Raw genomic sequence first — 22,813 nt, forward strand, 5'->3', positions numbered from 1 at the left:
CAATGCCATCATTATTCCAGCTAAGACAAAATGTGGCAACGCCTAAAAAGCACCCACTGCTCAGGAAATGTAGTCCACACTGCAGAGCCAGAGATTCTAAACTATCCATAACCTGGTACTGGCTGACCCCCCCAACTTCATTTCCCACTCCTCCTGTCGTCCTTACTGGGACAGGGACTGCATCCCATTAAGTGCCAGTACTCGCTGTATAGAGATGCAGGTCTCTTGTTTCCCGGCAGCATGCCTCAGCTTATGCCCTTCTACTACCTGGAATACCTTTCTTCCCCCATCTTCACACAGCCGCACCCTCCCATCACTGCCTCTCCAGGCCCTTCCCTGATCTCCTTCACTAACAATGTTCTTGCCCTGAACTCTCACAGCCCATCTTCTGTACCTTCTCCTGGGATCTGTGATACAATGTACAAGATGACTTGTATGATGGTTTTAGACTCCCTTGTAGATGGTCAATATTTTGAGGGCATCAAACAGTTCTGATCAACTTTCTCTTAACAAATCTACTAGAGTGCTTTTGTATATGTTAGCCACTTAAAATCTGTATACTGACCGAAGCAATTTGGATTAAATAACATTTTGTAATTAATGTATACAGATATGTCAGTGAAAAGAGTCAAACTATGTAAAAAAGAGGTTTACTCTGAGCCAAGTATGAATGACCAAGGCCAAAAGCACAATCTCACGAGGTCCTGACAACATGTGCCCAAGGTGGCTGGGTTACAGCTTAATTTTATACATTTTAGTGGACTAGAAGTTACAGGCAAACACAAATCAATGCATGTAAGGTATACGCTAATTTAGAAAGGTGGAAGAACTCAAATAAGGGTGGGCTTCCAGGTCTTCGGTAGATTCAAAGATACTCTGATTGGCAAATGGTTGAAAAAGTTAACTTATTATCTAAAGGCCTGGAATCAACAGAAAGGAGTGTCTGGGTTAAGATAAGGGGTTGTGAAGACCAAGGTTCTTATTATGTAGATGAAACCTCCAGGTAGCAGGCTTCATCTACATAGATGGTAAACGTCTCTTTTCAGACCTCTATATAGATGGTAAATGTCTCTTTTCAGACCTAAATAGGTACCAGATTCTGAATCTCTCCTGATCAGGAAAAGGCCTGGACAGGTAAGGGGATTCTCTACATAATGTAGATATTCCCCACAAGAGACAGCCTTGCAGGGCCATTTCAATATACATTGAAGAGGCCGGGAGCAGTGGCTCATGCCTGTAACCCCAGCACTTTGGGAGGCCAAGGCAGGTGGATCACCTGAGGTCAAGAGTTCGAGACCAGCCTGGTCAACACAGTGAAACCCCGTCTCTACTAAAAATACAAAAATTAGCCAGGCATGGTGGGGGGTGCCTGTAGTCCCAGCTACTTGGGAGGCTGAGGCAGGAGAATGGCTTGAACCCGGGAGGTGGAGGTTGTAGTGCCTAGATTGTGCCATTGCACTCCAGCCTGGGTGACAGAGTGACAGAGTGAGACTCCATCTCAAGAAAACAAAAGAAACAAAACAAAAAAAGACAAAATACATCGAAGAAATATATTTTAGGGTAAAATACTTCAATTTCTTTTAGGGTCTGCTGTCATGTGATGCTATAGGAGAGTCAGGTTGGAATTTGTTATCTTATTGCTATAAAGAGTCTGTTTGTCACTCCTAAGATTTCTGTTTTAATGTTAATGCTGGTCAGTTGTGCCTGAATTCCAAAGGGAGGACGGTATAATGAGGCATGTTTGACACCTCCTTCCCATCATGGCCTGAACTAGTTTTTCAGGTTTACTATGGAATCCCCTGGCTGACAGGAGGGATCTATTCCGTTGGTTAGGGGGCTTAGAATTTTATTTTTGGTTTACAGATATATTGTAGAATTTTCAATGTGGGTGATGTGGAAAAATGTTTGTAATATATGGTTAATTGAAAAAAAGCAGATAATAAAATTCCATGTATTGTGTGATCCTATTAAAATACATTACCACACACACACACACGAAAAGTTATCTGACTCTGTGCTAAATGAAACAGCTATGGTAGTTTTAATTTTTCTCTGGATTAGGCTGGGCGTGGTGGCTCCTGCCTGTAATTCCAGCACTTTGGGAGGCTGAGGCAGGTAGATTACTTGAGGTCAGGAGTTTGAGACCAGCCTGGCCAACATGGTGAAACTCCATCTCTACAAAAATACAAAAATTAGCTGGGCATGGTGGTGAGTGCCTGTAATCCAGAGCTGCTCGGGAGGCTGAGGTAGGAGAATCACTTGAACCCGGGAGGCAGAGGTTGCAGTGAGCCAAGATCGTCCCACTGCACTCCAGCCTGGGCGGCAGAGCGAGACTCTAAAAAAAAAAAAAAAAAAAAAAAAAAAATTTCCTTGGATTTGCCATTTTTTCTATAGTGAATATGGGTTAACTGTGTTCAAAATCACTTTTAAAAATGAAAAATTATTTCACTTAATTGTCTAAAAGTTTTATCCTAAGGATGTACAAAAAGATACAGAAGGCTATTGTTTCCATGTTTAAAACAGTAAAAAGAGGCAGACAGTCTGCTTGTAAGAAACAACCATATAAGCACTGGTATATTTATACAAAGGAATTCTATATGGCCATTACAAATCTTGATATAGGAGAATATTAACATAGATGAGCATGATGTGTATTAAAAATAGGTCATACAATAATACGGATAAAATAAACCTACTTTGGTAAATAATTTTTTATTTTAATTGAGAGAGTGTCTTGTCTTGTGCTGTTGCCCAGGCTGGAGTGCAGTGGAGCAATCCTGGCTCACCGCAACCTCTGCCTTCTTGGTTCAAGAGATTCCTGTGCCTCAGCCTCCCGAGTAGCTGGGATTATGGGCACCTGCCACCACGCCTGGCTAATTTTTGTATTGTTAGTAGAGACGGGGTTTTACCATGTTGGCCAGGCTGGTCTTGAACTTGTGACCTCAGGAAATCTGCCCACCTTGACCTCCCAAAGCGTTGGGATTATAGGCATGAGCCACCACGCCTGGCCTTATTTTTAATTTTTGTCTCCGTTCAAGTTTTTTTCTTTTGAGACAGAGTCTTACTCTGTTGCTAGGCTACAGTGCAGTGGTGCGATCTTGGCTCACTGCAACCTGCGCCTTCCCGGTTTAAGCAATTCTCCTGCCTCAGCCTCCCGAGTAGCTGGGGCTACAAGCAAGTGCCACCATGCCTAGCTAATTTTTGTATTTTTAGTAGAGACTCAGTTTCACCATGTTGGCCAGGTTGGACTCGAACTCCTGACCTCAGGTGATCCACCCGCCTCAGCCTCCCAAAGTGCTGGGGTTAGAGGCGTGAGCCACCGTGCCTGGCCTCTCAGTTCAAGTTTAACGGAAACTAGAAAAGATCAATGGGCTTATTCCCTCTAATGATACATCGCACAAATCAGCGGCCTGCCCCACAACACAGCTCAGGCCATTCCCACCAAGAGAAGAAAGGCTGGCCTCTCCACCCCTTGTAGGAAAGGCCTGCCTTATAGCACACCAGAATTGATCTGAATCTGAAGTCTTATGTTTGACTCATGGGAAAAAAAAATACAAAAGAGGTTTGTTCTCATTGCTGCCTACTGGCATTAGTAAATAATTATATTTACATATATACGTATTAGAAAAATCATGGAAGGATATACAGGAAACCCATTTGACACTGCTTTGCTAAGGCTAAAGAGTCACAGGCTACTATAACTTTTTTCTTTTTGTCTCTAGTATTTCCTAAATTATACTTTATAAATTACTAACAAAAATTAAACATTTAAATCTACTCACAATGTCAGGTGATTACAACTTTATCCCTTTCAAAGTAAAGCTCTGAAATCTCTTAGATTCTTAGAAGAAAAGCAGCTTAAGTGTTGATTGTATTTTGAGGCAATATGAAGAAAAAGAACGAATAACGAGCCCTAAAACTGCTCTGAGTTCTATTCTTCATAAGAATCACCTGTGACATTGGCTAAAATGCAGATTCCCAGGCACATGCTGCCAGAAGATCATTCTGCAGTTCTGGGATGGGGGCCAAGTGATGGCATTTCTGACATTCCCCACCACCTACAAGAATCACTGATGCAGGTGGCCCACTTTGAAAACTGGTTTAAAACAATGACGCTATAGTAAAAGAGTGAGAGCTGGCAAAAAATTCAATGTAAGGCATTAGAGATCATCTAAATTTTTTTTTTTTTTTTTTGAGACAGAGTCTTGCTCTGTCACCCAGGCTGGAGTGAGGGCTGTGGCGTGATCTCAGTTCACTGCAACCTCCGCCTCCCGGGTTCAAGCGATTCTCCTGCCTCAGCCTCCCAAGTAGCTGGGGCTACAGGTGTGCACAACCACGCCTGGCTAATTTTTGTATTTTTAGTAGAGACCGAGTTTTACCATGTTGGTTAGCCTGGCCTCAAACTCCTGACCTCAAGGGATATCACCTAATTTTTAATTCTCATACTTCCAGCTAAGGATTCTGAAGGCCAGCTAGGTTCAGGACTTGCCCCAGGCCACAGAGCTGAACTAGAACTCACATTTCCTAATTCTGTGAACAGTCCCTTGTCCACCAATCAACAGCACAATGCTTTCTCCTTTAGCTGTGGGACATGGGGGCTACCTGGACGATTCCTTTACAACTCTAACTTCCTCCTCAACACACATACACACAATACTGAATTCAGCGGTCCAAACAACGTTTAACACTATGTGACCTGATGTCCCCTAACTGCAAATATGAAATGCCTAATGTGCCTTTGACTTTTTTTAAGCAAAGTAAATAAAGCAGGGCATTTATCTTCATTTTTCCTTCTCCAAGTCCATTCATCATTACTTAGAAAATATTGCAGCGGCCTCCAAAAAGTCTCACTAGTTAATCACTGAATGCCAGAACACTCTTTTTTTTTGAGATTGAGTCTCGCTCTGTCGCCCAGCCTGGAATGCAGTGGCACGATCTCTGCTCACTGCAACCTCCACCTCCCGGGTTCAAGTGATTCTCCTGCTTCAGCCTCCTGAGTAGCTGGGACTACAAGCCCCCGCCACCACGCCCAGCTGTTTTTTGTATTTTTAGTAGAGATGGGATTTTACTATGTTGGCTAGGCTGGTCACGAACTCCTGACCTCAGGTGATCCACCTACCTACCTCGGCCTCCCAAAGTTCTGGGATTACAGGTGTGAGCCACCGTGCCTGGCCGCCAGAACACTCTTTTTAGAGAAATGCTTGTACGAAGCATTTTCCTCTTCAATAACCAACAATGACTTTTTAAATGCAAATACATGATAGTTTTGACTATTATTGAAACCATAAAACAGATACAAAAGTAGATAATAGTTTAATAAACTCCTGTCTTCCCATTACTAGCTTCAACAATGATTAGAAAATATCTGGTTTCTCTGATAACTCCCTCTGCCCACTCACACTGGATTATTTTGAAGCAACAGCTAGAGATTCAATCATTTTCATCCATAAATATTTCAGTATATGTCCCTAAAAGAACTCTAAAAAATGCAAACCATTGAGGCTAAAACTATCAAATCTTAAAAAAAGATAAGTATGATTATCACATAATCCAGTCAGTATTCAAATTTCTCCAATAGTCTTTTTTTTTGATATGGCATCTCACTCTGTCACCCAGGCTGGAGTGCAGTGGCGTGATCTCTGCTCACCGCAACCTGTCTCCCAGGCTTAATCAATCCTCCCACCGCAGCCCCCCAAGTAGCTGGGACCACAGACGCACAAAACCACGCCTGGCTTCTTTTTTTTTTTTTTTTCGTATTTTTAATAGAGATGGGTTTCACTATGTTGCCCAGGCTAGTCTCGAACTGCTGGGTTCAAGCTATCCACCCACCTTGGCCTCTGAAAGTACTGGAATTACAGGCATGAGCTACTGTGCCCAATCTCCAATAGTCTCTAAAAAATTTCTTTAATAGGGTGTTTGCATCAGAATTCCAGTCATGTATTTCCATTGGTTGCTATTATTTTAAAGTCTTTTAATCCATAGGTTCTCTTTGTTTAAATACAACTTAAAATTTTTAAAAAATTCAAACACAATTTATAGACAATAAAATGCACAGAATGAATTACAGACAGGGTCTCACACTGTCACCCAGGCTAGAGTGCAATGGAATGTGATCATAGCTAACTGTAGCCTTGAACTCTTGGGCTCAAGCAATCCTCCCACCTTGGCCTTTGGAGTAGCTAGGACCACAGGACCCAGGGGCTTGTGACCATGCCCCACGAAAATGCACTGATTTTAAGTGTAAGTTGTATGGAATTTGGTAAATGTATACGCCTGTGTGACCACCTCTGTAACAGAGATACAGAACATTTCTAACAACCTGGTAAGCCTTTCCTCCCACCCCTTCCAGATAGTGTCACCCAGGAATACCAGGTGCTATAATTTTTCTCACCACAGCTTACTTTTGTAAACTAGGGCTTTTTAAAGCTTCTCCAATCAAGGTCCACCTCCTCCTGCAGGCATCCAAGGGTCAAGGTGGAAGGTTTCATCTTGCCTGCGGGAACTTTACCTCTCAGCTACTCCTCCACTCTGTCCGTTCTGTTCAGAGTGGTCCTGTGACTTAATTACTCCAACTCTGTGAGTAGGGAGTAATTAGATCATCCTATAGGTCTGGAAATGCACCATCCTTCACCAGCTGAATTCGACCCATACTCTTTTCAAGGCTTGGCCCAAGTTCTATCTTCTCTAGTCTTTTTCCTATGATACCATTCCAACCATTCCACAGAGATCTCTTTTTTCCCCATCATTGTCCTGTAGCACTTACGCCAGATTCAAATATGCCCTGTCTCCTCAATGAGATGGTCAGCATCTTGAGTTCCTCCATGCTACATTCTTATTTGGTGTCCTGTCCAGTGCTTAGAACAGTGCGGGACCATTGAGAGCCTTTAATAAGTGTCCATGTAATTCAACCAAAGGTCATGAGGATTCTACTGAGGCTTAACTGGTAAGGAAAAGAACCTCATTAAATTCCAAACTGGCTCTCCTTTGTCAAGTCAGAGGGAATTGGTCACCTATATTGCCAGAAAATGTTCTTTGGATGGTGTTGAAACTCTGGCTGGTCTTGAGTGGCCTATAAACAATTCTCTGAACTTGATAAGGACCCATTTGTAGTTGTAGGCACCACATGCACCAATGTAGGACTGACAAATGACTGCTGTGTTTGAGCAAAACGAAGAAAACGTGCAGCCAGGAAAGCCAAAGAATAAAGAGGCCAACAAACAAAATTCAGTCGTTTCAACCCTAGCTACCCTTTAGAATCACCTGAATCGAGGGTGAGACTTTAAAAAATGTAGATACAATGAACTATCTGGATGGGTCCAGATATGAGAGAGACAGAGCAAGAGAGACAGAGACAGAGAGAGAGAGAATGAACATTTGCAGTTGAAGTGAAACTCCATCTCAAAAAAATAAAATAAATAAAATAGAATTCAGGGCCCTTCCATAATTCTAACCTTGTGTGCTTTCATTAGTTTTACAAAGGCAGTTTAGTCTTGGGAAGGGCTATTATCATCCTTGCTTTAAGGTTAAATTATAAACCAAATTCTACCCACAGTTAGCTTGGCCTGTGCCTAGGAATGAACAAGGACAGCTTGGAGGTCAGAAGTAAGACGGAGTCAGCTATGTCAGGTTTCTTTTACTGTCATGATTTTGGAAAGGCAGTTTCAATGTCCCCACCCCCTTGGGTTTCGGTACACCTCAATCCTGAGGTGTGAGCTATGGAGATGGGAAAGGCTAATGACAGCTCTAATTTCTTCTTGCTTATGGAACATTGTTGGGGAAGGGGTTGCCCCCAAGGTAAGAGGAGTGAAACCATCTTGAAGTTGACCGTATGCCTTCACTGGTGTCTGGTTGGGGTCATTCTTATCCACAGTTTTAGTACAGCACATAAGTGAACAGCAGACTGTAAGATTAATAGTAAGCCCTACCACAAGAAGTGAAAGTCCTAGCTTCAGGAGTCCCTGTAGAACCAACCTGAAGCCTTGAGGGACCCAGGTAAATGACCTTGAGAACCAATCAATTATTGAGTTATCAGCAGATAACCTTATCCAAAAAAATGGACAAGGCTGGAGTCAATAAAAGGGGTACTACAGTTTTTCTGAAACATAATTTTTCTCTCTCTGGTTTTCTATTTCTACCAAAGACCAATCATAGTAGGACCAATTTATTTCCAAAATAAGTTTTAGTCTTATTATGCTTGGGCTAATTATTTGCATAAAGTGCAGCAAGAGTAAGTATTTGCCATATAGCCCCCCCCCTTTTTCTTTTACATTGACTTTGCTGAAATTTTTCATAAGGAATCTCAAATTAGACCTTTTACAAACCTCTTGAGCCCAGACAAGAATTTATTTGTGCCTGCAGATACCTATATAAATTAGGTGACTTCCTCTTTTCCCGAGGTCCCAAAATAACTTGGGGCTCCTGAGCTTGTCAGAAAGTGACATTCTTTACTTACCACAGGTTAGGAACCCTGTAAATGACAAGGTATGAGGGAGGTCAGTTTTTCCAAGGGGCTTCCATTGGCTCTAAAGATCAACTTCAGTTCCCCAAAGCAGTCTGTAAACATGCCATTCCAGTCAAAGCCTTGGTAATACAACTAGTGTCTCCAATTGCAGGCATCAGTATTTTCAAACTTCTCCCTAGGTGATTCTGTTGTGCTGCCAGGATTGAGATCCACTGAATTAAATTAACCAATATAAAAGTTGACTACTGAAATGAAGAATTTAGACTCCCCTCTAGTTTCAACCCATCAACTTGGATCCATGTGAATTTTTAGGAACTGCTGGTGGTTTAATTAACAGCCCTGGGCCACTAATGGTAGATGTTCATACTAAACAGAAAGTAAGTGCTACCTGAACAATAGGGATAAAAACAGGAGTAATTACAGGCTGGGAGTGGCTCACACCTGTAATCCCAGTACTTTGAGGGGCTGAGGCTGGAGGATGCTTTGAGGCTGGGAGATTGAGACTGCATTCCAACCTGGGTGACAGAATGAAACCCCGTCTCTGAGGAAAAACAAAACAGGCTGGGTGCATTGGCTTACGCCTGTAATCCCAGCACTTAGTGAGGCTGAGGTAGGTTAACTGCTTGAGCCTAGGAGTTGCAGATCAGCCTGAGCAACATAGTGAGACCCCCCTCTCTAACAAACAAAACAAAACAAAACAAAACAAAAAACAGCTGGGCATGGTGGTAAGTGCCTGTAGTCCTAGCTATCGGGAGGTTCACGTGTGAGGATAGCTTGAGCTTGGCAGTTAGGGGCTATGCTGAGCTATGATTGCACCACTGCACTCCAGCCTGGAAGACAGAGTGAGACCTTGTCTCAACAAAACAAAATGACAGCAACATGTGGAGTAATCACAAAACACCTTCAGAATTCTGGCACTCTGGTCTAGATGCTCAAAATTCTCACCAGGTGGCAACGGTTTTCACAGGCACAACTGGGAAGTTAATGGACAGCAGAGTGGGCAACTGTGAAGTCTTCTGTCATTAACTCAAACTTATAAAGGCCATAAACACCAATAAAGCATGAGCCTCATTTTACGACTTGGTCAGATTAGTGATCACTAAAGGACAACAAGTGACAGACATCTCAGTGTCCTGGAAAATAAGAGGAACACCTTTGATGCATTAATTATCATTCCGAAGTGCACTTAGCTTTTATAATTATCCATATATTAAATTCTAAGGCAAATGAGATGACTATAATGAAAAACAAGCCACTTAAAATGAAAACTTTATGTCCTTGACATAAAGGAATGTTAAAAGCAAACTGTTTTACAAGAAAAATAATTCAATGAAACTAGAGCTGGAAGGTGGGAGGATCACTTGAGCCCTGAGCCCAGAAGTTGGGGGCTGCAGTGGTGTGAGCCCGGATCATGCCACTGCACTCTAGTCTGGGTGACAAAGCAAGACCCCATCTCTTAAAAAAAAGAAAAAAAAAATCACCCAACACTAGAGCTGAATGGGTTTTAAAGAGATCAATTCTCCAGTCTTCTATGTAACATTTATCTGTCCAGAATGGGTATTAGTTATTGGTATATAGCCATGGGTTTCCAAATTTGTTAGAAAATCAATTTAAAAATATATATTAAAATGGATTTTAAAAGTTGCTCTGTTCACCTATTCCAACTGTTCTGGTATGCTGATCTATATTTGTATTGATAGTGCCAAGAACTTTCTGAAAACACAAAAAAGAAGAGTGTAGCCAGCTAATTAACCATGTTGCTGTGCCACATTTTCAGCTTGACATTCTGATTTCATTTTTAAAGAACATCTAAACTTACTCATTGAGAACAGGTAGGCCTGAAATTTCCAATTCATTATGGAGTCCTTTCAAATATTTAGGTTAATTTCCCACAGTATGACTAAAAATTCAAAGGGATCTGAAATAATGTTTGTTTTTAAGAAAAAGGGCTTGAGGCCGGGCGCGCTGGCTCATGCCTGTAATCCCAGCACTTTGGGAGGCTGAGGCGGGTGGATCATGAGGTTAGAAGATCGAGACCAGCCTGGCCAACAAGGTTAAACCCCGTCTCTACTAAAAATAATAATAAAAAAAAATTTAGCGGGGCGTGGTGGCATGTTCCTGTAGTCCCAGCTATTCAGGAGGCTGAGGCAGGACAATCACTTGAACCCAGGAGGTGGAGGTTGCAATGAGCCGAGATTGCACCACTGCACTCCAGCCTGGGTGACAGAGTGTGACTCTGTCTCAAAAAAAATAAAATAAAATAAAAATAAAAATAAATAATAAAAAAAAAGGGCTCGAGCATGAATTCACTCTTTAAGCCCAAATGATGGTTTGGGGAACAGGCAGTCGAGATTATTCATGAAGGACCATCTTCTTTTTTGGTACATACTACTTTGTGAGGAAAAGCATGTAGCTTTGATAGAGGAGAAAGGACAAATATGTTGTTTCTACGCTCTCCTCTCAGACCTCAGCCTGAATGCTAATACATGTGTGGTCACCAACATAAACAGTTAACTCACACTTGTACAGAATAATCCTGCTGAAGGGACTGTAGGAGAAAAACTAATCTCACCCTATTTATTTGACACAGGAGGCCATGGAAGTCCACAATCTCCCTTTCTAAAATGATACAGTGGCCTGGCATGGTGGCTCACACCTGTAATCCCAATAATTTGGGAGGCTGAGGCAGGCGAATTGCTCGAGCCCAAAAGTTCAAGACCAGCCTGGGCAACATGGGGAGACCTTGTCTCTAAAAATAATACAAAAATTAGCCAGGTATGGTGGCATGCACCTGTAGTCCCAGCTACTCGGGAAGCTGAAGAGGGAGGATGGTTAGAGCTCGGGAAGTTCAGGCTACAGCAAGCTGTGATCATGCCACTGCACTCTAGCCTGGGTGACAGAGTGAGACTGTCTTAAAAGTAAAAAAAAAAAAAAAAAAAAAAAAAAAAGACACAGCAAGTTACCTACACAGCCAGTATGAGAGGTCAGCTCTTCTGACTTCTAGGCCTTCCACTACCTACATCATATTTGTATATCTGCAGGGTCCCAGAAACACTTGGATTGCATTGTTTTGGTGCTTTTGAGCATTAAAAGAAAGTGATTAAGAAGCCAAGTGCTAAGACAGGTAAATGATATATTATTTTAACGAGGAGAAAACTACCTAGAAATGTATTTTGTAATGACTACTTTTGCTTTGGCTCAGATCTCGTCTACAACTTACTTTCATAGTTATGGGAATGACTTCGAGTTCATTAACTTTTGATGAACTAAGATAACTAAGAGTATAAATACGGAAGCTGATTTTAAAAAGCAGGTCTTTTCAATATGAGAGATGAATGTTCTATAAATCATGGGGCAGGCAGTTAAATTCCACTGTTATAGTTTTGTTTGTATTTGCTCAGAGACAGTTATATATTTTTAGAGTATCTGTAAGTCATTTGTCTGGAATTTTCTCTCTCCTCTTCCCTCTCTAGAAGAAAATAGTAATTAAAAAAAGAAAACACTAATCTATGTCTCAAACGAAAACAATCCAACTGATTTACAGCAAGAATAAACTTTTTTTACCAACATTTTTGTTATAACAGAAACTCATTTCCTCTTAACTTTTTTATTTTATAAAAGAAAATATTAAATGCATTAAACTCATACTATCAGGAATTAAAAAATACAGAACACCTCTGGTCACTATCAGGTTCCAATTCCATCAAAACCAAGACACTGTCTCTCAAATCCTAGAAAAATATTCGTGACCTTTTAGGTGAAAAAACAAAGAGGCAGACTATGTATGATTCAAATTTTATTACAAAAATATATGTTTCTAAAATACAGACGTGCAAGCATGGACATCTGTAAATACCAAACACACGCGGGCTACCACAGGAGTGCGCCAGGGAGGCTTTAACTCTTTTATTATATGCTCTTCTGAACTTTTAATTTCTTTTTCCTTTTTCTTTTCTTTTTTTGAGACAGGGTGTCACTCTGTCACCCAGGCTAGAGTCGGTGACAATCATGGCTCACTGCAGCCTCCACCTCTCGGGCTCCGGTGATCTTCCCACCTCAGCCTCCTGAGTAGCTGGGACTACAGGGGTCTGCCATCACGCCTGGCAAATTTTTGTATTTTTAGTAAAGACGGGGTTTTACCATATTGCCCAGGATGGTCTCGAACTCCTGGGCTCGAGCACTCTGCCAGCCTCAGCTCTCAGAATGCTAGAATTACAGGTGTGAGCCACCGTGCACAATCTCCCCCCACCACCCCCACCCCCAGACAAGGTCTCATTCTGTCACCCAGGCTGGAGTGTAGTGGTGTGATCACAGCTCACTGCAGCCTCAAATCAACCTCCTGGGCTCAAGAGATCATCCTACCTCAGTTTCCTGAGTAGCTGAGGCTACAGGCACAGGATAACATGACCAGACAATTTAAAAAAATTTTTTTGTAGAGACAAGGTCTCACTACGTTGCCTATGCTTGAACTATTAATTTCTTATGATGCATGCTCTAGTTGTAATTTTAAGAAATTAAATATAGTGTTAAGCATTATGATGCTGCTAAAAATAACACTTTTTTGCATACTGAAAAGTGACACCATCATCAAATCTTCAACTCTAGGAGAAATGAACAGAATTCTATGGATTGGCCGCTAATATACTTCGTTTTGAGCTTTGACACGGATTCTGAATGACTCTGGACTGAACATTTATCAATTTTGTGTTTCCCATTGTTATCTATTTACTTCTTTATATTGATACAATGGTTAGTTGGAGAGGTATAATAATTGGGTAGGGGCATCACCCAGAATAATGAAGATAAAAATTTAGGTTGAAAACAAAAGACCACTTGTACAATTTCTGTGTGGCATCATTTGTTCTAGATCTACATTTCTATTTCTGGAAATACTCTAACCATAACAACAACGTCAGCCAACTTTCATTGAGCATTTATACTCTGTGCTTTACTCCCATTGACTCACTGAATCTTCATTACAACCCTGTGAAGGAACAAAGACAATCTGTTCTAGTGACAGAGAAAGAATGTGAACCCACACTGTCTAGCTTCAGAGCCCAAACTGAACAACTTCCTTAAATTAGAATACTGCATTAGGTTCATATAAGTGATCATTTATATGCTCTTTTTGGTAGGTGTCAGACCCAAATTCCCTACTGTTTTATTTGGGGAAAACAAACATTGAGATGAATACCCTTCTATACTCCAGTATATCTTTTGGTTCAGAAATACATTCTAGACTGTGGTGAGTGCTATTCTCTATGGTATGGTGTGCACAGGAATGCACAGTGCACCCTGAGCCACCTGGATTCTCAAAGCTTCTAAGTGTTGAGCATCTCTACTTTACTATATCAAGTTGCTTTAATTTTCAGTCCACATGACAAATGCCAGATAACAAAAATGGAATACTCTGCGTTCATTTCCTAACCTAATTAATTCCTCATTAGAACGTTAAACAAAATGGTGAAAACACAAATATGATGTGCATTACAGAAATACTTAAAATTTGTTCTTGTGTGCTCTGAGAGGGGCTGCCATTGTGACTAAATAAGTGCTGTTAACAATATTTATTGTTTTGTTCACAAGTACTGTAGGTCTTCTGTATTTTAGCTGATTAATTAGGTGTTTGTTAGCAGGGTTGGATCTAACCAGTGATGTGTGGCATGTCAGTGTGACTGGAAATAGACCAAAAAACACTGTCACACAGCCAGACCAAACTTGCTCCCTGGTCTCCGTGCTCAGAGGGTCAGCAAATTACTTCAGTGTTACAGCTGAATATTTTTGGCAAGAATGTGAAATAGAAACCCCAGTTTGGGGAGGAGGGAGGAAGGCTGGGAACAAAATGCTTTTATAATGGATGATCCACTGTGCCATCTGTGTCTGGAGGTATTTAAGAATTTTATTTTGACTTCATCTGACATCATGATTTTTAAAAGGATGTCAAAGCAGACATGGCATGAGTTCTTGCAGACTCTGTTTGAGTCCACAGATCATTTTAATCCTGTTTATTCTAAAGTGACTTCCCTGTATGTTTATTAGACTCTTTGGATTCTAAAAGGCAAAAACCCCACACATGAGCTGTCATATTCATTTTTTTCTTCCACAACAAACTAACTGTCCTATAGCACAGATACTGAAAACTAACAATAATTCAGGTTTGAAAGTGGAAACCTAGGAAGATATAAAAATAATATATTTCAGTCTATTTTAATCATTGCCCCATCAGACACTAATAGAAAGACTGGAATTTCTGTGGATGGCTTAAGTCTGTATTACACATTTTCATGTAAAATTAATCTAATGCACACTCTTTCCCAGGTCACACTGATTCATGAGAATTGGAGAGCCAGCAACGGAAGCCAGGCAGTGTGCTCCTAAGCTGAGGATGATGTTATACACTGTGAGAGGCAGTGCACATGGTCACAAGCAAAATCAGGTTGGTAAGGCTCACAGGGAATTACTGTAAGCCATAAAATCATCCAGGGTGGCTTTCTGATTATTAGCTTCAATTTCAAGAAGGAAGAGTGAGCAGGAATCCCAATGAATACGAGAAAGAATAAGACAGACAAAAATGTAAGCGCCTATCGGGCCAGGTGTGGTGGCTCATGTCTGTAATCCCAGCACTTTGGGAGGCCGAGGTGGGTAGATCACCTGAGGTCAGGAGTTCAAGATCAGCCTGACCAATGTGGTGAAACCCTATCTCTACTAAAATACAAAAAAGTGGCTGGGCATAGTGGTGGGCACCTGTAGTCCCAGCTACTCAGGAGGTTGAGACACAAGAATCCCTTGTACCTGGGAGGCAGAGGTTGCAGTGAGCCGAGATGGCACCACCACCCTCCAGCCTGGGTGACAGAGCGACTCTGTCTCAAAAAAAAAAAAAAAAGAGTGGGAAAAGACTCCCTTCTCTCCAAGTTTGACCACCTCATCTCAAACAGCCCTCACCCTGACCACTACCACTCGCTGTTCCCATAACCGGAGTTAATTTCTTCACAGTATTTATCACCTCCTGACATATTATAGATCTACTGTCTATATCCTGCACCCTACCTAGAATGTAAGCACCGCAGGGACAGGGGCTCTGTTCTGTTTTGTTCACACTATCTTCACAGCCTATAGCTTGAGACAGAGTAGGAATCCAAGTAATAATAATTTTTACTTCATATTTTTTTAGAAATGGAGGTCTTACTATGTTGCCCAGGCTGGCCTCAAATTTCTGGGCTCTAGCAATCCTCCCGCCTCAGCCTCTAGAGTAGCTGGGACTACAGATGTGTACCATTGCACCTGGCTCAAATTCAATAATTATTTGCTGAATTAAAGAATGAATTAATGGAGTCTCTCCTCTCATAAACGTTTTAACTGAAAACATTTTATGCCAGTATTTCAATTGCTAATATACTGGTAATAGTGGGTACAAACAGGGTAGGATTTTTTAAAGGCAGTTCTATAAATAATGAGCAAGTAAATAACTGAAAGACAAAGAATAAAGCATCTTACCAAACTAGCAGCCCCAGAAGACAACCTCTAGGCCAGCCAACACCAGTTTACTTTTCTGCCAGCGTTAGTCCTCAGCCAGAGGCCAGTGAGGCTACCAGATAATAAGAATCAGCAGAGGTGCTTACAGATTTTGATTCTTAGTTTTCATTCTACAGATTACCACTCTAAAACTTTCTCCATTTCTCCTCCAAAAATGGTTCCAGCAGTTAAAAAATAATCCTTAGCTTCTGGAAAGACATTTTCCCCCATCCTTCCTCATTCCCAGGTCCTCAGGGTACCACCTACCTGTGATTTTACCCAGACTGGTTTTCTGGAAGTCAGGGTTCCTCAGCTCTTCAGTGCTTGCAGATTTCATGACATAGTTGATAGACGACAGGGTGCTGATGAGCTGAGAGTTGAGGGAGCCAATCTGTGAGTGAGGCTCCCCGAAAGCTTCTGCCAGTTCACTATAGTTCTCAGCCAGCAGTGTCTGCTGTTCTGCCAGCAGCTTCTGGATGCGCTCAATGTAGTGATCCAGGCCGGTCATCATTCCAGGTGGAGCTTGAGGCTGGGGGTTCTCCAGAGATTCCCCTACAGGGTCACCCCCAACCCCCACGCTCCTTCTGCTGGCTGTCAGCCCCACAGTCAACGGTGGTGGCCCACAAGCTATGGTCCTCATTTTGAGACCAACCAGATAGTTGTCGTTTATATTTATCTGCCCCACACCTGACTCTTTGGTCTTCACAGCTGATGGCCTGTCAAACCCAGAATGGCCAGAAAGCAACGTTCCAACACCAATGGACCGCGTCTTGGTGGAGGAGTTGATGTCCTTGACACGGCCTTCTCCTACAGCTACTGTCCGTGTCTCCACAGTCTGGGTGCTGGTCTGCTTGTCCCAAGTGCTTAGACAAGTGTTGGTGCAGGACTCTATGAGGGTGGCCGTCTCGGTGTTGGTGAACTGGTGCACCTGTTCCAAATCCGTGCTAGTGTCCTGGTCTGCAGTACGAGGCACTGCCATGACGGCAGCTTCCACCTGGCTAACAGCCTCAGTGTTCACGCCCCGGGAGGTGCACTCCTTTGGAGAGCAGACGGTCACGTCAACAGAACAATCTCCACAACCGATAGACCGCACTTCTTTGAGATTCAAGTTTGTCTTGAGGAGTGTGAGGTCGTTCACAGACTCCTCTGTGTTGCTGCCTGTTTCACAGACGCTGACTTCCACACTCACACTCTTGTCACACATTTCCACAGACCTCCCAGCACATCGGTCATGCATTTCCACCCTCTCCTTAACAATCCACCAATTCATAGGCAGCTCAGGCCCTACGACTTTATTCTTACATTCGGGCTGGCAGGAGATGCCTACACTGTTTGTTTCCACGGAGGTCCCAACACACGTGTCCACCAGGTCCATGTGACTGCCGACCATTTGGTCTCTGGTCTGCACCACTGCCTCCACCACCTTACTGAAAACAAGCGGCTGGGCCATCGTGGCTTTGTCAACCTTTTTCCTCGATCCAGCAGACTGCAGCTCTTGTTTTAGTTTAGTCATCTCCCGGTCATGGGTGGTTTCTCTAAGCTGTACTTCTAGGCGATAGATCTTTTCCTTCAAGGCTTCTATGGTCTGCTGTTGCAGCTCAATTTCTTTGTCAGCTTCAGTCATCACTCCAAGTATGGCCTCTGTCACGCTGACCCCACAATTTCTCATCTCAACAAGTGTCCCTACAGCTGCATCCTTACAGGACCTGGAGCCTCTGTGGTACACGACGATGTCGTTCATGTTCTCCTCGGCACCCACAGCCACAGACCGGCACTCTCCATTCTCCCTGAGCTCTGAGGAGGCCTCACAGCTGCTGTCCTGGATCTTCTGCTCCAGGGCTTGCATGTCTGCTGTAAGCTACCGGAACTCCTTTATCCTCTGCGTGCTCTGTTCTACGGTCTCCATTTCTTCCTCCTCATAGTCAATGTATAATTCCCCGCCACTTCTTCGGGCCCGGGAGAGCTGTTCCAGCTGGGAGGCATTCCCCGCACTGTAGGACCGCTTCCTCACACCACAGACATTGTTCTGGGATGCAGCCCTTTGGTTTTTCAGCTGTGAGACCAACTGCCTTTTCTCTTCTTGCAAGTTGCAAGACAGAGATCTTTACCTGGAGCACAGGGATGGTTCGCACCTGCTCCTCCAGCTCCTTCAGGCGTTTCAGAGCAATGGCCACCTGCTCGCGGATGTGCTGCAGGTGCATGGGGCTCACGTTGGTCACTGGGGTGGAGATCCCTGAGCTCAGGGGGCTGTGGCGGATGGAGCTCCCCATGGAGGAAGTGGTGGGAGCAGCTGGGGCATAGCTACCATAATCCCCATTACCTTGGTATCCATTCTGAAGCTGGTGCATGGCAGGATTGTGGTTTCCAGAACCCACAAAAGAAGGGAGGGAGCTTGTGGAGCCCATGCCTCCAAAACTGGCCAGCCTGGGCCTTCTGAACTCACCCGGTGTCATCTGCATGGTGGCTCTCTCCTGTTCCAGTCTTCTCCGGGTCTCCATCAGTGTCTTGGTGACATGAAGGTTATGCTTTGGGAGTTGTGGTGAGGGAGGTGGCAGCTGTCGATTTTCTGGGATGGTAAGAAAAGGGAGTGAGGTCTCCAGAGGGGGAGGTGGCTTTGAGATTGGAGTTGATGTAACTTGACTTCTGGCTATGAGGAAGTTGGGGCACTGCTTGTTGTCATCACTGTTGGAGGATGAGAGGGATTCAGTGGAAGTCCATATACCTTGCTGACCAGATGTGGTCCTGGGTTCTGGGCATGGCACGGACGGCTTCCGCCTCTTCTGGATGTTCAGTCTTTTGATGGTATTTCCCTTCTGTATGTCATCCACATATTTGAGGAAATCTAAGTCTAGTTGATAACCATAGGGGGTCTCCACAAAGTAAGGGTCTTTCTGTTCCTTGTCCTGGTCTCCATTGAGAATATCACCTGCTTTTCCTAGAAAAGGGAGAAAAGAATATTATAATGACATGCAATACACCTAATGGTAAAAACTAATATTTGTGTTTGTTGCAGTACAGCAAGCTGGTATGATTTTAAGAGTTGACACACCTATGTTTTGAACCTGGATCTACAACAGCTGGGTAAGCAAGTTTTTTTTTTTTTTTTTTTTTTTTTTGAGACAAGTCATTCTGTCACCCAGGCTGGAGCTGCAATGGCATGATCTCGGTTCACTGCAGCCTCCGTCTCCTGGGATCAAGCAATTCTCCTACCTCAGCCTCCTGAGTTGCTGGGATTATAGGGGTGCACCACCACGCCTGGCTAATTTTTACACTTTTAGTAGAGACAGGGTTTCACTATGTTGGCCAGGCTGGTCTCGAACTCCTGACCTTAGGTGATCCACCCAACCTGGCCTCCCAAAGTGCTGGGATTACAGGCGTGAGCCACTGTGCCCGGCTTGGGTAAGCAAGTTAATAAACCTCTCTTAACTTCAGTTTCTCGCTGAGTAAAAATGGAGATGCAAATATTTAACTCAGGCTTAAAAACAATGTAATGAGATAATGATAGTATTATTTTTTAAAATTGTATCTTAGATTCAGGGAGTACATGTGCAGGCTTGTTACAAGGATATATTGTGTAATGATGAGCTTTGAGCTTCCAGTGTACATATCACCCAAATAGTGAACACCGTACTCAATAGGTAATTTTTCAACCCTCACTCCCCTCTTTCCCCACTTTTGTAGTCTAAAATGTGTACTATTTCCATCTTTTTCCATCTTTATGTCCATCAGTACTCAGAGATAATGATTAATGAGACAAGCACATAGTAAGTCCTTACTAAATATTTTTAAAAGAATTCATTATAAAAGACACGAAAGGCTGGGCATGGTGCTCACTCCTGTAATCCTAGCACTTTGGGAGGCCAAGGCGGGTGGATCACCTGAGGTCAAGAGTTTGAGACCAGCCTGGCCAACATGTGGTAAAACCTCGTCTCTACTAAAAATAAAAAATTGGCTGGGCATGGTGGCAGGCGCCTGTAATCCCAGTTACTTGGGAGGCTGAGGCAGGAGAATTGCTTGAATCCAGGAGGTGGAGGTTGCAGTGGGGCGAGGTCACACCATTGCATTCTAGCCTGGGCAATAGAGCAAAAACTCCATCTCAAAAAAAAGACATGAAAGCATTGTCCAGTAGATAATTTCATTGGTCATCTACAGTCTCTTGGAATATAGACAGCAGACATTAAGATTCCTGTTTTTCAAAGTGTTATCTGAGGCACACAAAAAAACTAAAAGTCAGTAGCAGACAGACAAAGTCAGCAGCATAACCAGGAGGCCTGGGATGAGATGTCCCTGCTGCTGTCTTTTGCAGACTGGGCTGCCTTTCTAAATGGAGGTCAAGGGCACTCAGCTCCTGACTACCTCCATGGGCTTACAATTTGCCTTGGCACCTCCCTGGCTGAGAAAGCTGGGGCATGGGATATTTAGTGATTAACTCTGGCAGCATGAATAGAAGCACACAGAGGAAAGACTTCAACTCTATTTTGTGTTTTCCACTTCTCAGTTTCTCTCCTCATTTAAAAACAAAACCAAACCCTGTCTTAACTGTAGGAAAAGTTTTCTCCGTGTTGGCTTCTTTTGGACAAAACATTCCCTATCCCAGGAACACCTTGTTTTGTATTGTCATGAGTTCAAACAGATGCAAAGAATGAAGATAAGGGCAAAACCTACATACTCCAACCACTGGATCATGTGGCACTCAGTAAATACTACTTAAGGCTAAACCAGACATTTAAAAGAGGAAACACAAGAACCTTTCAAAGCGCAGACCTTGTCGCTGACCTGGGCTATGCATTTCAAACTTAAAAGCAAGGTCATTTTTATTTTTTTAAATTGTAGGATCAGGTCATGTGTTGTTTTCCCAGAGCCACGCTAATAAGCTGTGCATGTTTAGAGCGATGGAAAGAACTCAAAAGCAATGAGTGAAAATGTAAGCCATCAGTCTCCTTGCCCTCTCCTGAGTATACAAACCCACTTGACTGCTGTCCAGTTTGAAGTAACTTCCAGCAAACCTGGTTGCTGTCTGCCCTCCCAACCCCCAGCACTGCCGAACATTTACACCCGACAGTGAGAATGCTATGAAGAACACTTCTGCTTCCATCTGCCCGCTTTCTTCCCAAATGTTGGAAAGAAAGTACAAAAATAAGATTGCCAAGCAGAGGAATAAAAAGGACATATATTCCTTACGTCCCAATTTAAAACAATATTAAATTGCTCTAGCTGTTCGATTCTAACACGTGTGGGAAGTGAATTCTATGTGAAAGAAGTGCCCAGCAGCAGTCCTGCTCCAGCCTAAGAATGGGAGGGCTGGTCGGGAGTGCTGTGCCTGGAAACTTGTGCTCGTGTTAATAGCACGTAGCTGTCCTTCTCTCTTTCCCTTTTAACTTTCATCTGCACATGGAGAAGGTGATCACTCAAAATATGCAGCCAGACCTGTTTCCAGTACTGTCTGAAATTCCATTAACAAAGGGAAACTGCAGCTTGGGTGTCAGGCAGGCGGATCTGGCCCTCCCGGGATGTGTGTGTGAGCCGGCGAGTCTAAGCTGGACTCCTGTAGACCTGTGGGGTCGCTGCGGTGGAGTAAAGTGGCCGAGCAGCGCACAGCCTTCCCGGCCGGCCCCCCTCGCCCAGGCCCCCCTGGAATTCGGCCAGCGGTGACCGCCCCACGCCACTCGCAGCTCACCTACCAGGTGGCGCCCGCTGCGCTCCCTGCCAGCCCGCGCTGCACCGCACGCCAGCTCGCTCCCAGCTCACCCGGACCCAGCCTCAGACGTCCTCGATCCTCACCCCATAAGGAAAAGTTGCAACATTCGTGTAAACTTGGCCGGCCACGCACAAATGCCATAGGCTGAGTTTTCACCAATGAAGTCTCCCTCCGGCCGCAGTGACACCGCCCCCACCACACTCAGCTGTTCCGCATTCCCTGTTTTCTTAATGAAAACAGGAAACTGGTATCTTCTGAAAATGTGTGTTCTTCACTCCCGTTTTGCCAGTTGATTTTTAAATAAAGCTAGCACTTCAAGCATCTCTACAGAGAGGCTCTGTTTTTCCTATACTAGTCACTTCTTCATGAAAGAGTCTGTGTCCTCCTGCTCAGCCCTGGGTCACCTGAGGAGGTGCAGAGGCACAATCAGCCCCACTGTTCTCTGTGGGTTCTCAGGATCCCGGCAGCACTCACTGGTTTCAGAGCCCTGCCTGACTCTTCTCAGCCCTGGGCTTATGACACGTGGCAAGTCCTTTATCATTAATTTCAACTGAGCCTTTGCCACTGATGAAAGCTTCTTCTTAAAAAATGAAAGAAAAACAAACCTTTTTCCAGATACAAAAGTAGTACATGCTTGTAAAACATTAAAACAAAAGAAAAAAGCCACATACAGATAATTTAAAGAACGTAAAAAAAAGGGCACTCAGATCTTACCATCAAGTGACAAGCGTTAATATTTTGGTGTAACTCCTACTTTTTCTATGTATTTCTTAACATAGCTACTTTTCCCACTTAAGGATTTTCAGTAGGAAAGATGAACTGACTCAACATCAGTATTTAAAACACAACAAAACTTATCACAGTTTTTACCAAAACCTAACTGGTCCATCTTTAGTTATTTCTTTAGTTCACCTTGTAGAAATCACAAAAAGCATGTATCACGTTAAATTACCCCCAAATGAACTTTGGACTTCTGGGAATCAGGAGAGGTTAGAATTTAATTAAGTTAGGCTTGCTTATTTCCTAATACTGCTTAAACCAGCCTACCCAAAGGACTTGTAATTCAAGTTTCATTCTCCAGCAAGTAAAAAAGTAAGATGTGTTTTCAAGGTGTCATTTTCACAAACAATTGTCCATGGTAA

At 43.2% G+C, this 22,813-nt stretch overlaps 1 pseudogene; it reads right to left on the reverse strand.

The window, feature by feature from the left end:
• Positions 1-22,581, reverse strand: part of LOC117977259 (KN motif and ankyrin repeat domain-containing protein 1-like) — a 39,010-nt pseudogene extending 16,429 nt beyond the window's left edge.
• Between the last annotated feature and the right edge of the window lie 232 nt (positions 22,582-22,813).

Source organism: Pan paniscus, chromosome 12 (assembly GCF_029289425.2).
Source record: "Pan paniscus chromosome 12, NHGRI_mPanPan1-v2.0_pri, whole genome shotgun sequence".
NCBI classification, from domain to species: Eukaryota; Metazoa; Chordata; class Mammalia; order Primates; family Hominidae; genus Pan; species Pan paniscus.